Genomic DNA, 12893 nt, shown 5'->3' with positions numbered 1-12893 from the left:
TGCCCACCTAAAACGTCAGTGACTCTCCTCCCAACCTGTATCCCCCCTGCTCTTTTCTCTTCTTGCTTTGTTTTAGCCACCTCTTCTCATTTTACCTGCTTTCTTTGTACTACTTACTAATTTTTAATTTGATCTCGGTCAGTCAGATGGTGGTTAAACTTAATAATTATCATTTACATTATACTAATTTAGAGAAAAAGAGGACAGCAAATCCTGTTTACCTCTATCAGGACATAACCCGGTTCTAAATGCCTTCTTCCATGATTGTATATGACAGAAATACAATTCTTGGTAGGGAGTGTGGACAGTTATAAGCAATACCGTAGGTGATTTCACGCTTCAGTTCAAATCTTAGGCAGTAAACAAGCTTTTACCACCCTTTAACTTCACCTTGATAGGAGCATGTTAACAAATAATGAATAAAACATGGCAAGACTAAAACCTCTACAGCTTGTCATTCCATTAGCACCTCGTGGAGTAGAGACCGTGGTAGGAACATGGTGCGGGTACCTTATTTTCTTTATTTGTCCAACATTGTTGGTTTTTACTCGGAACACGTCTGTTTTGCTCCTCTCAAAGGCCGTGCTGCTCCTGTAATACACATGCAAAAAAAAAACCCATGTGGTAAAAAACCAGCAACCTTGTCAGCAAGCACACGTGGTGGCCTGACAGAGTGCTAGTGTTTAAGGATGAAGGAATGTCATTCCTAACAGTGGAAAGTCTTATTTTCCAATGCCCTCTTCCCTGTGACAAGCTTTGTATGCTCTAAGCACTGACATTTAACAGACTTTTTCCCTCCTCGAGTCCTAAGAGTCCTTCCAGAAGCTGAGATGGAAGCTTTGGGGGAAATGCAATGCTGGCCCAAGGAGATGCAAACCTTGGATCACATTCCATATCACCTCCAAAAACAAAACATGACTAAGATTTTTCAAAATCCTCAATTAAATTGCCTGTAGAGGTCAGAGCTAGGGGAGCCTGTGAGGCTTTCCCATCAGCAAGTGGCTTTCAGAGATGTCTGAAAAATAAACTTAAGTGAAAATATTTCAGGGCAGCATCAATAAAGTAAAAATTACATTAAGAACTTGCACAGCTTTGGTAACACTTCACCTGTGTTCCTCAGCTCTGCTAACCTACCCATTGGTGGCTAGGATGTAGAAGTAACAGCAAAAACACAAGGAGGTTTTCAGCTGTTCCTCTCCAAGGTGGCTGGAAAGTGCTCATTTGGAGTGGTTGAGTCAGACTTCATTTCACCCTCATCAACCACCCCGTGTTGGCCAAGTAATGTGGAAAATCCTGGTGAATCTGGACCCCTGCACACACACCTCAGTTGCTTTACAGGGCTATGATATACCATATAATTTTTACCTGTTTCCCACTCCCAGAAATGTCCTCTCCTGCCATCCTGGCCTCTGGCCATCAAGCAGACCTGCTCCTGGTGACGAGGCAAAGGGACTCTGTACTCTGATGAGTTCCCTGCAGAGCCTCAGATCTCCCTAGAGCTCAGCCAGAAATAAAAGCATCCAACCTCATCAAATGTTTGTTAAATGTCTATAAACATTTTTTAAATGGCCATTGAAATTTCCTTTGCAGCTTTCTCCTGTGACTTGTATCTCATTCAAAGAAAAATGAATGTAGAACAGGGGTTAGTTTGGGGTTTGTGTGTGTGTGAAGTATTAAGTGTGCAACTGGTACTTCACACGTGCAAGTGGAAGGCAATATAAGAGATAGTAGCCCAGGTCAGGGGATGTAGAATTTAATTTCCAGTTCTGCTTCTAGCCTGTGATGTGATCTTTGGCAAGCACCTGCTCCCTTTTGAGCTCATATTTTCCATAAAAACACTGTGAATAGCATCAAGACAAAACCTATCCTTGCTCTGAAAACACAGCCTCTCCCACCTGCCCTCCCTCCCCATTCACCTGTGCTGCTAAGCATTGCTACAGTTGACTAAACACAGCAAAAGCCAGAAATCGTGTTAAAATCATGGAATAATGGAATGGTTTGTGTTTGAAGGGACCTTAAAGTTTGTGATGGAGCATCCACAGCTTCCCTGGGCAACCTGGGCCAGTGTCGCACCACCCTCAGAGGGAAGAACTTCTCTCTTACATCTCATCTCCCCTCTTGCAATTTGAAGCCATTACCTCCCATCCCATCACTACAAGCCCTTGTAGACAGTTCCTCCCCAGCTCCCTTGTAGCACCCCATAATGGCCACAATAAAGTCTCCCCAGAACATTAATGAACAAGAGCAAAGTGAACAAGAAACCACGACACTCGCGGAGCGTACAGCCACAGTGACAAGTAGCTTGTACTGAGAAAGTTAATGAATAGTAATAATCTGAGCACAGGGGCTTCGGTTTCGCTCAGCTCAATTCTCCACATCATTGCAGGGTCTGGATGTGACTTTGTGGAGAGGTTATTTTGTGTGTTCTGCAAATGCACGTGCAGCCCTCCTCCTCCGTTCTGCTATTTCAGACACCGGGAGCATCGCCGCTGTGCGAACAGGCTAAAAGAGTTAACCTTGCTGCAAAGATGAGAGACAATTAAACCCAGCCCATCCTCCCCCAACCTGGCTGTCAGAGGGAAAACGCACTCAGCGAGTGTGAGGCAATTAGTTTGTCAAGCTTGAGCGAGCATGGTAATGACAGCAGCTTCTCCTCCCATCGGCTCCAGAGATCGATGCCGTGCTGCGGGCTGCTACGGAGATCGCACTGAAGTATTAAGTGAGACTAATTAGCCCAAAGCTTCCAGTGTGCTGCTCCCAGTGGCTGCTGGTTTACGGCAGTCCCACCACTGTGCTGGGCTGTTTTGGTTGCTGGGATGATGGGAGAGCAATAGGGAGGAAAACTCGTGTTGGAGGAGCACTGAGTGGGCAGCTGAAAGTGCCCGTCGAGCGGAGGCTTTGTGTGTCTCGAAAAAGCTTGGAGAAGCATTGGGAAATGTGGCTGTGAACCAGGAGTCACACTCCTGGAAAGTCTTGCTGTCAAAAGGTAGGAAAAATTTGGCAAGTCTCTTCCCCTGAGATGGATACGTAGCATTAACGGCATAAAAAAAGGGGAATATTTAAAGGAAAAATCTCATCCTTCCTTCTAGCATATTTTTTTAGCATTGCCAATTAAGTGGGAAGACAGAGAGTGAAGGAATATCCCATGGTGTACATTGATACTGAAGTTTACCCAAAAAAAAAAAAAAAGAGGAGGAGAGAGAAGGAGAAATTACAGCTGGGCTGCATTAAGGAATTCAGAGCCTGATTACCATAAGGAGCTCATTACACAGAAGAATGCAGCACAATGGCTTGCACAGCTTGAGTGACAAATAAAGCAGAGAAAAATATGACTTGGAAATTGTTGCACTAAACTCTTCAGGCTTGACTGGATTCAGACCCGAGGACTAGACATGGCTAGCCATAAACAAACACTTAAAGATCAGCAAGATTTCACTTCCAGTCCTGTCCTTCATCTGGGACATCAGGTTACGGCAACTTCAGAAATATATTTCAATCTTTTTTTTTTTAAATTTTATTCCACATATTTAATTTGCTTCAGCAACTCAACTTTTTTGATAGATTGTCATGGTGTTTTACCCACTTGCTTTATAAGAAACATCCAAGGAACTTCACGAACTATTAGTAAATGACATTCTCAAATGTAGTTGGTTTTTTTTTATCTGAGGCTGTTTTCAGATTCTTTTGGCTGAGTAATTGAGAGCAAGTTGCACTGGTCACGATACTGCAAGTACACAATGATTTGTGCCACTGTGTCCCCTGGGTGGGTGAGTCATGCTGATAAAAAGCACCACAAGAGCTGGAGCATGTTTGAGCACAGTATTTATAAGTCCCTGTGTGCATCTCTTCTGCAGACCACTGTCACAGACAGCAGAGCTATCACTATGAGAATTTCACTACTGCTTGGGATGTCAACAACATGAAACTCTCAGTGATGGAGTTTTTAATGCAAAAGTACATAAAATAAACATTTGCACTAGTAAATTAGTTTGGGTTTTTCATTGGTTTGTGGTTTTTTTTTGTTGTTGTTTGTTTGTTTTGTTTTGTTTTTAATAAAGGGAAATTAACAATAGGTAGTCCCACCAGCCAAATTATAGTTACATGTGAAAGTACAATTGTGAATCTTTGTAGAAAATAGTCTTTACTTCTGGTCAGCTGACACCACCCTTTCCAGAGCTGAGCTCTTAGGAGCACAGAGAAAATCTAGGTACTGATCATGGTAGAGACATAAAAATAATAACCTTTAACAGTGATGGAGCCACCTGAACCATCTGGGTTTTGAATCACTGCATTAATGACCATTGCTAATTGCCTTTCTGTTGGGTGTTTTATCTGAAAGTACTTTGTACACACAGGACTGCCTGTAAAATCACCGTGGATGAAGGGCTTTGGAAGTACAAAGTGGTACAGTGGATGTCAGTTTGAACAAAATTTTAAAGATGCTCCATTAAATGATCTGAAAGAGTCAGTTCTTGGTAGCATCTCCCTGCAACCTTGCCTGCAGGTCTGCCTGCTCCTGCCACTGATGTTTAACAGCAGGGGGAGGGAGTTGGGAACCAGAAATGACTTCAGAAGGTCACAGAGAAAGAAAATCATCCTGCAGCCTGTCATTTTCTAGGGAAAACAAGTGCTATTTCATTCACCTTCTGTCTCACAGGGGGCAAGTTTCTCATGGACTAGGGTAGGCAGCATAGTTTTGGCACAAAGAGGTGGCAGGGATGAGCACTGATCTATCCATGTTGTTTTCCTGGTTTAGGAGTACAGACAGCTTTGCTCATCCTCAGATTACCCCATATACGTTACAGGGTGGGTGAATCTGTGTTATCAAGCCTCCGGCTAAGATGACAGCTTGCCACAAGATGCAAAAAGGCACTGGAAAAATGCTTACGATGTGTTTGCCTCATTCTTCTGTTCCTCCCTATTACTGGTCACTCCTGGAGAGAGGCCACTGGTCTGGATGGACTTATGAACAGCCTAACTGTAAAAAAATAACATATGTTCAGACCATATTTACTCTTATCACACTGCTCCAACAGCAGCATCATGAAGAGCCTTCTTGGAGTAACAAATACTCCAGGGAGTCTGGTCTGCAAATATTTTGCCAAGATTGTTGTCGTGAAGCTGACAACATCAGTCAGCGGGTGACTGGAAATGCTGCATAAGGCAGCATACCACCAAAAATACTCCAGATGGAAAAGAAACCATCCGAAAAAGCACAGTGGCTGCAAACACCTCTGTGTCAAGGACGTTATTTTCTTTTGCTATCAATAACCTGACCAGCAGAAAGAATCTTGCTTAAACAAGCACAGAAGAAAATGGTCCCACTTGAGAGGATTTAATTGAATGAGATAAATTGCTCAGGGGTGTAGCAGTATGATGAGACCCAGGAGCCAATCTTCAGCCCAAAATCATGACAGTGTGTGTCTGAACTTACCCTGAAACTTGACAAGGTGCCATAGGGCACATTGAAATGGTCCCTGCCTTATCCATGAGCACTCCCAACACAGATTTCAATAGCCTTCATGGCACCACAGGGTATGTGCTCCTTCACGTTGTACTGCTTGGAACATGGGATATCTGAATATCAGTTTTTCACCTTGGGTGGCAGAATTTATGTGAAGAAAATAGAACAGTGGTATCTAATTTAGATAATCTTAGCTATGCTTTACATCACTTTGGCTGCAGTTTGGTTGTTATTTTGTGGAGAAAGTGTATACAAAACAGATAGTGATGTTGGTAACAGCTCAAAGATTGGTCAGAATTGGCCATACCTCGAACACTAGGTTCATTTCTGGGTCCCTCACTCCCAGAACGACCTTGAGGGGCTGGAGCGTGGCCAGAGAAGGGCAACGGAGCTGCTGGGGAAGGGTCTATAGGCCAAGTGTGGGGAGGAGCAGCTGAGGGAGCTGGGGGTGCTGAGCCTGGAGCAAAGGAGGCTCAGGGGAGACCTTCTGGCTCTGCACAGCTCCTGACAGGAGCCTGGAGCCAGGGGGGGGTCGGGCTCTGCTCCCAAGGGACAAGGGACAGGACAAGAGGGAACAGCCTCAGGTTGCCCCAGGGGAGGTTGAGGTTGGCCCTGAGGAGCAATGTCTCCCTGGCAAGGGCTGTGCAGGGCTGTGCCAGGCTGCCCAGGGCAGTGGTGGAGTCCCCACCCCTGGAGGGGTTTCCAAGCCCTGGAGATGTGGTGTGAGGGACACGGGGCAGTGGGGACCTGGCAGGGATGGGGGATGGTTGGATTTGATGATCTTAAAGGTCTTTTCCAACCTGAACGTTTCTGTGATTTCATGATTTCCCAATATTAAATTACAGTTTGAATTGCACCTATTTTACCAAATTCAGGGGCAAATTTTACTTTGCTGAAAATTTCTATCCCATTTCTACCCCATTGCAGTACCATGGAGAAATAGGTTTGAAACTTTGAATGAAAAGTTAGTTAAGCTGAGACATTTTTAAGACAGAGATTAATGTGTTGGGATAGGGATAAGACATTGAGCAAGACACGCAGGCTGAGTTTGTTTCAGGAAGTCACCTTACATTCATCCCATGGGGAAAACTGGCCAAGTTTTATAATGTGAAAAATGCTGCTGACACGTACAGCAGGGACCTGGTCTAGCAGCTAAATTCCCTTAAAAAAATGCCTGCTTTGAGTAAATTTCTGTTTCTTCCTCTAAGGCTTGACCTTCCTTGAAGTTGTACCACCAGCTATTGCTTGTGTAGCTGCAGGTGGTTTATAATATATATATAAATGGCATTTCTACTGGCAATTTTATCTTTGGGTTGTTCAACACTGCTCTCTAAGCACCCTCTCCGGTGCTTTTGTTCCTGAAATTTTAGACAGAGGCAAGTCAATAAGCCTGAGCAAGATAGAAAACAAATTTCCCACTTTGTTTCTTTTTCAGAAAGGCTCTAAAAGTGTTCCATCACTTCATGCTGCTTCAGATCATTAAGTCTTCAGAGCACGATGAAAGTGCTGCATATTTGTATAGGCATAAATCAGAGCACGGGTAGATCCACAAGCATCTTTAAAATAGACAACATGCCCTGTCATTAAAGGAGAGATATTGCAACTCCTCTCTGAAGAAGTGCTTCCACAGTGATGTGAGTCTTCTTCTATTACATCTGGGGTTCATTTGCTTCCTAGTCTGAACACCCCCTTTTATATCGACTTTCTAACACTTCCTAACTTATTAGATTAACTATTTGGAGTAAGCAATCTTGTTCCTTTGTATTAGTTCATCTGTTCCGGGGTGGTTAAACAGCAAAATCAGGTTTTCTGCAGCTCTGTATGGCTTAGCTGTAGTAGAGCTACAAACATTGTCATCCTTGAAAGGCCATCATGTACACATGCTGCAATTCACATGTAGCTGCTGGTATTACAAGCAGGAAAAACTCTACATAGTGACTGAAGACCAGGCAGAAAAAGCTGTCAGTTAAAGGTATTTAGCAAAGGACCTAAAAACATCATAAAATCCACTGCACAGCCCTCAAACTCTAAGAAGCCTGCTGTCACTTACCAATTATTTCATCTTCCTTTCATACTGCTGCAGCTGCTAAATCTTTTCTATCTCTCTTTTTGTTGGCTTTGGTTTTGTTTGTTTGTTTGTTTGTTTGTTTTAAAGGAAAAATATCCCCATGAATATTTATTGCAGTTGTCACAAGCTGGGCCAGGTAAGCTTGACATTGAAAAGTGGATTCATTTACACTAACAACAAATAAATAAATTTGCTGCTTAATACATGGATGAGCTGGCAGGAATGTTCCCAGTTGAGTTTTGTATTCAGGCAGTCCTCAGCCTCAGCGTGGTGAGAACATGGAGGAAAAAACAAACTATGGAGGATCAGCATTGTTTGGTCAGCACTGGCCCATGGAGAAGCAGCTCGTGCCTTTAGGAAAGGTCCTGATGACTGCCAAAATGCCACCAAGCAATGCCTTGGTGTCCACCCACGTGCCCATGATGGAGCTCTTGGAAAGAAACCTGTTTGTGGTGGTGCTTTTAGCTTCTGGCTGAGCTGTAGCTGGTGCAGGATGGCAGGTGGGGATCTGGAGATCGTGTGAGCTGGGTTTCAAAGTGGGATTTTTCCAAGAGTGGCCATGGCCGAGCAGCACTTTGCCAGCACCCATCCACCACCTCCAGCACTGATGGGGAGGTGTTACTGCCCTCCTACACAGCCAGACAACCAAGGAGGATTCACTCCAGTCCCTCCCAGACCCAAACGCTACTTGGCTCAACCTCCTTCTCTAAATAAACGCATCTTTTGGGACAGAATTTGGGTGCTGCCGCTTCCAGAAGTGATGCCCCTCCTGATAAGTTGTGATGAAGATTTGTGTCTGTTTTTCACAGTTACCTTGTTGTTGGCCAATGTTAAAAACACACGTTATCTCATCAGCTTGGCTTGTCTACCCTTTACTGCGCGTGACAAAGAGATCTGAAATGTCATTTATTTCACTACCAGCACACAGGCACAAAAGAAGTAAGAGAAACCTATTCTAACCAGAAGCTGAAATGGTAGTACCATCTTTAGGCAATGCATGATATTTTAGCTTTCTGTCAAACACAGGAAAATGTAAACACAGATAAAATGTCATGCATTTGCAGTCATAGGCGAACTCGTGTAAACATTTAGTTGAAAGATGCATGAGATTCCATCCTTTTGCCATATTCACAAAGCTGCATAATAAATTTGGGGGGCAAACTGACTATTTCATGGTTTGTTTAATGTTTAGGAGACAAGACTACCAGTTAAGCAAATCTGCAGGCACTTCTACACTTGGACTATTTCTTTTTTTTCCCCACTGCTCCTCGATGAATCTCTGTAATGCACAAGACTGCTTAGAGATGCACTAATTCTGCTGATGCTTGGGAAACCCTCAATGGAAAGCTGCAGCTGCAGTTCTAGCGGTCACCTCCTGTGGGGCCAGCCTGAAGAGCCCTGAACTGCAGAAGGTTGACTTCCCATGCCTTTCATGCTTGCTTACTAACATCTCAGCCATCTGCTTCCCCCAGGAACAGGGACAAAGCCCAAAATGCTAACCCAAGACTGAACAAGCTCTGACTGCTGCTGCTGCAATCTAAAATAATCCTTAGCTGCCCCTTCTTTCTTTCCTTCACAAGAAAACCAAAATGTGGTGAGTCCAGGAGGAAAGAGTAGCCACTAACCACAGTGCCACTAAAGATGGCTTTGTACAACCAATTGTACAACATTTAAGGGTACAGACTAAGAAATCTTTTGTGGGTATCACTTGATTTCTTCTCTAAAAGACATACAGTTAGGGTTTGTTGGGTTTTCTTTTAAAGGTAATATTTGGAATTTTTTACTAGCCACATGCAGAAGAGCACTTTCACAACGAAATGCTTCTTCATGTAAATGCTGACCACAAAAAAACTCCCTGGAAAGCAGGTGCTGCATTGATGGATTTGCCAAATACGGTGAGAGGCAGGCTGGGTTAAGCTCTTCCCAGCTGCTCTCAGCTCTGCCACTAACCTGCCATGGGACCATGTCATATTTTACCTTCTTGCCTGGGTTTCCTTCTGTTAAATCAAGAGAAATGGTATTCCGCTTCATAAATTCACTGGGATGTCTAGATCAAAATCACAGAACAGAAACAAAGCGTTTTGTATAGATCTGTGCCAACAGTAATCTCTCCTGGTGTTTCTAGGGATGCTGGGATAATAAAACTCCTTTGTCTAGCTCTGACTTCTGAATTTCAAATATGGCAAACAGGGCTGAAATTTCATGTATTTTCTTTACCATTCCCATATCATTTTCTTTACAGACTCTCATGTTTGAGTTGCTTCACTGGGAAGAGAAGCTCTTTTGAGGGTAAAATTTAAAATAGCTGCAGGTACCTCTTGTCGGTGCTGTAGAAATGGAGAAAATGTGAAGTTACCGTGTGACATTAGCACAGGATTAATAATTCTGAAGCACATTTTCAAGAAAACCAAAACAATAACACCGAAAACCAGAGACACACAGCCTCTCCTAGACCCCATGGAGGAGGGATTCTGCTTTATCTTAGTGCAATTGTCTGGCTTAGGGGAAATTAGTACATGCAGAGCTGAGACTTTGTTAATTAAAAGTCATCATGCTTTCATGGGAGCTGAGCACCTGCTGGCCCTGATGCTCCCTCTTTTAAAAAAAAAATAAAAAAATAAAAATAAAGCTACTGAAAGAATCAAAAGCCTTGTAGTAGGTTCTTCAATTGCAAAATATGGTTTCCACTAAATTCAACACAGGGATAAGAATTGAGAAGTTGCATCCAGGGGATGGCATCAGCTGGAGGACAACAGAACAGTGCCACCACAGAGATGTGCAACCACAGCAGAGTGTGCAACAAGGCACACAGCAGACAGGATAGAAACTGTGTAAATTAGCAACCAGCTTAAACTCTTTCATTTCTGCTCGCCTCCTTTCCCATTGCTGTGGTTGTGGGTGGTTATCCATCAACAACACTAATTCAAACCCACTGAATTACTCATTAGAAGCATTCAAGGATGCTTATCTCTGTATCTGACTTAGCATGGAGACCTCAGTAGGGTTTAAGCATGTCAACATGGCCCATGGTGCTCACTCCAAAAAGTGAGGAACATTTTTAGCTCCTAAATTGGGAGCTCCTAATTTAAGCTTTAAGCAAAGCAAACAACCCCACACCTTGCAAGTGTGAGCTTTATATAATACAGATCTGAACACACATTTCCACCTACAGAAAGGGCTGCAGGTTTGCAAGGGATTTGGTAAGAAATATGCAACAGCAAAAATTCAGGTTTCCCTAGTGATCTTAAAATGTCTTTTAGATTTATTCCCTCTGCACCCATCAACATATTACGCTTCATCAAATATAGTAAAAGTTACTGAAAGGCCTCAAAGATACAGATTTCCTTCCAGATACTCACTTGCTTGTGAGATGGGTCTTGGGAGTAATCCCATGCTCTCCAAAGAGAGTAACGAAGACGTTGGCATCAGTTCCTGCTCCACGGACATCCCCTGTCACTGTCACCACTTCGTAAACTGTGAAAGGAGAAAAGAAAGATCAGGATAAAAGGAGAAACCCCTCATCCTACACATTATTGGTCTAATGGGAGGTGTCCCTGCCCGTGGCAAAGATGGTTGGAACTCGATGAGGTTTAAGATCCTTTCCAACCCAAACCAGTCTACGATTCGATGATTATGGATCCAAGCCGTCCCCAAACCTGAGCTGAAATACAGACCCCAGAGTCAGATTTCTTCACCTGCCACTGAAACAAACCCACCTCTTGGGCAGGACATAGCCAATGCTGAGGATAACACAACTTGTGAAAATCATCACATTAAACTAAAACTGCTGGAGGCACTTTACATAGGCAGAGAGGGATTGAGTTAGGACAGATTTTTGCTGAAAATAAACTTCCCTGTGAACACATCGCTTCCTCTGCTGTAATGCATGTGTATATATTCCATACAACAGATGAATTGATGGGAAGTGTTAGAGTAAAGCTGTTGAGCCATTTTCCACTTATGCACATGTCAACGCAATGCACGCTTTCCTCTTTGCTCTGTAATACATCTGTATGAAGCTGAGAAACCACTACAGCCAGAAAAGTTTGCAATTTGGTTGTTCTGGAGACTTTACCAGAGACCAAACGGTAAATAATGATGAGAATAAGGTAGGAAAATGCTTAGATTAAAGTCTCAAAGCTCTATAGCTCTATCTATTTATTTTTCCAAGTAGTAGATCAAGTCGCAGCTTCATTCCCGCACATCAGCATCTTTTGGGGAGAAAAATGAGGGTTTTTTTTAGCCTTTTACCCAAGTGGAGAAAGACATGACAAGATCTAATGGCCAGAAGGTAAAGCTAGATAGATTGACATTACAGTAATTGTGCATTTCTTAAGCAGGATGATGAATGAAGTTAAAAAAAAGACTTAAGGCATGAAAACAGGTTATCTTTCTGAAGAACATGTCTTGGCTGACTCAGTACAGAATAAACTGGAAGAAATTATAAGACTTTGCCTATGGCCACACCAAGCATTCTGATGACCCTCTTTGGCTTTAGACCACAGGATGGTCATTAGCTAATAACAACATTTCAGGCTCAGGCTGATAAGCTGGAGTAGAGGCTAAACTTTCATCATTTCATCTTACACAGCCTGACTTATAAGTATGTGATTTTTCAGAACTAATGCTGTAAAAATGTCCTTCTTCATGGGTACATCAGAACCACTATGTATTTTTGCTAGTGCCCATCTTTTCCTCACTACATCACATGTATATTCAGAAGAGACAAAAATCATTTTAGAACTCCGAGCATCAAATATTTTTCCCCACAAACACTCTTCCCTCAAAGCATCGCAGAGAAGAAAATAAATCACATTTTTAACTGAAAAAGATGGAGACAGAGTGCTAGAGCAGAACTCAGGCCATGGAAAGCTGATTAGAAACTACTCCTTGTTTCCAGTGGCACTACCACTGAGACAGAAAAATACCATCATATTTTCATAACCTCACCTTTCCATGAATGTAAATAAGATAGAAAGGGGATATTATTACCATAAATACAGTCAGTTATGATCTGTGTGCTGCTAAATTCTAAGAATCCCTTGGCTTGGCGTATTTCATTTCTGGGCTCAAAGGAAGAAGAGATTTCTATGAAAAATAAAAAAGAATATGAAATCCACAGCTTACACATGAGTTATGTGTATGAAGAGTGTTTTCATTTCACATTCCTCCTGTCAGCATTCACACATGCCAATGGGAGATGTTTGGCACAGTGCAGAGACAGATGACATCCTCACATTAGCCATTAGCAGGAGGAAGACTCATAATCCACCCTCCCCCAGTGATTCACCACTGTATCAACTCTGCTTTGGAAACAGCAAGCTCATGTCATTAGGTTATAATATAATTTATAGCAGCCTT

General features: G+C 42.8%; 1 protein-coding gene across 1 annotated transcript in view; it reads right to left on the bottom strand.

Annotated features, from left to right (window-relative positions):
* LOC103770954 (lipoxygenase homology domain-containing protein 1-like) overlaps window positions 1-10998 on the bottom strand; it is a gene marked incomplete at its 3' end in the record, with an annotated part of 94111 nt that extends 83113 nt beyond the window's left edge. The window contains exons 1-2 of the mRNA XM_008938231.1: window positions 10892-10998; window positions 511-591 (exon numbers count right to left, since the gene is read on the bottom strand). The remainder of the gene's footprint in view (window positions 1-510; window positions 592-10891) is intronic.
* Between the last annotated feature and the right edge of the window lie 1895 nt (window positions 10999-12893).

The sequence above is a fragment of the Merops nubicus genome, unplaced genomic scaffold (genome assembly GCF_000691845.1).
Source record: "Merops nubicus isolate BGI_N331 unplaced genomic scaffold, ASM69184v1 scaffold4664, whole genome shotgun sequence".
NCBI lineage: Eukaryota > Metazoa > Chordata > Aves > Coraciiformes > Meropidae > Merops > Merops nubicus.
This window is presented reverse-complemented; position numbering and strand designations above follow the sequence as displayed.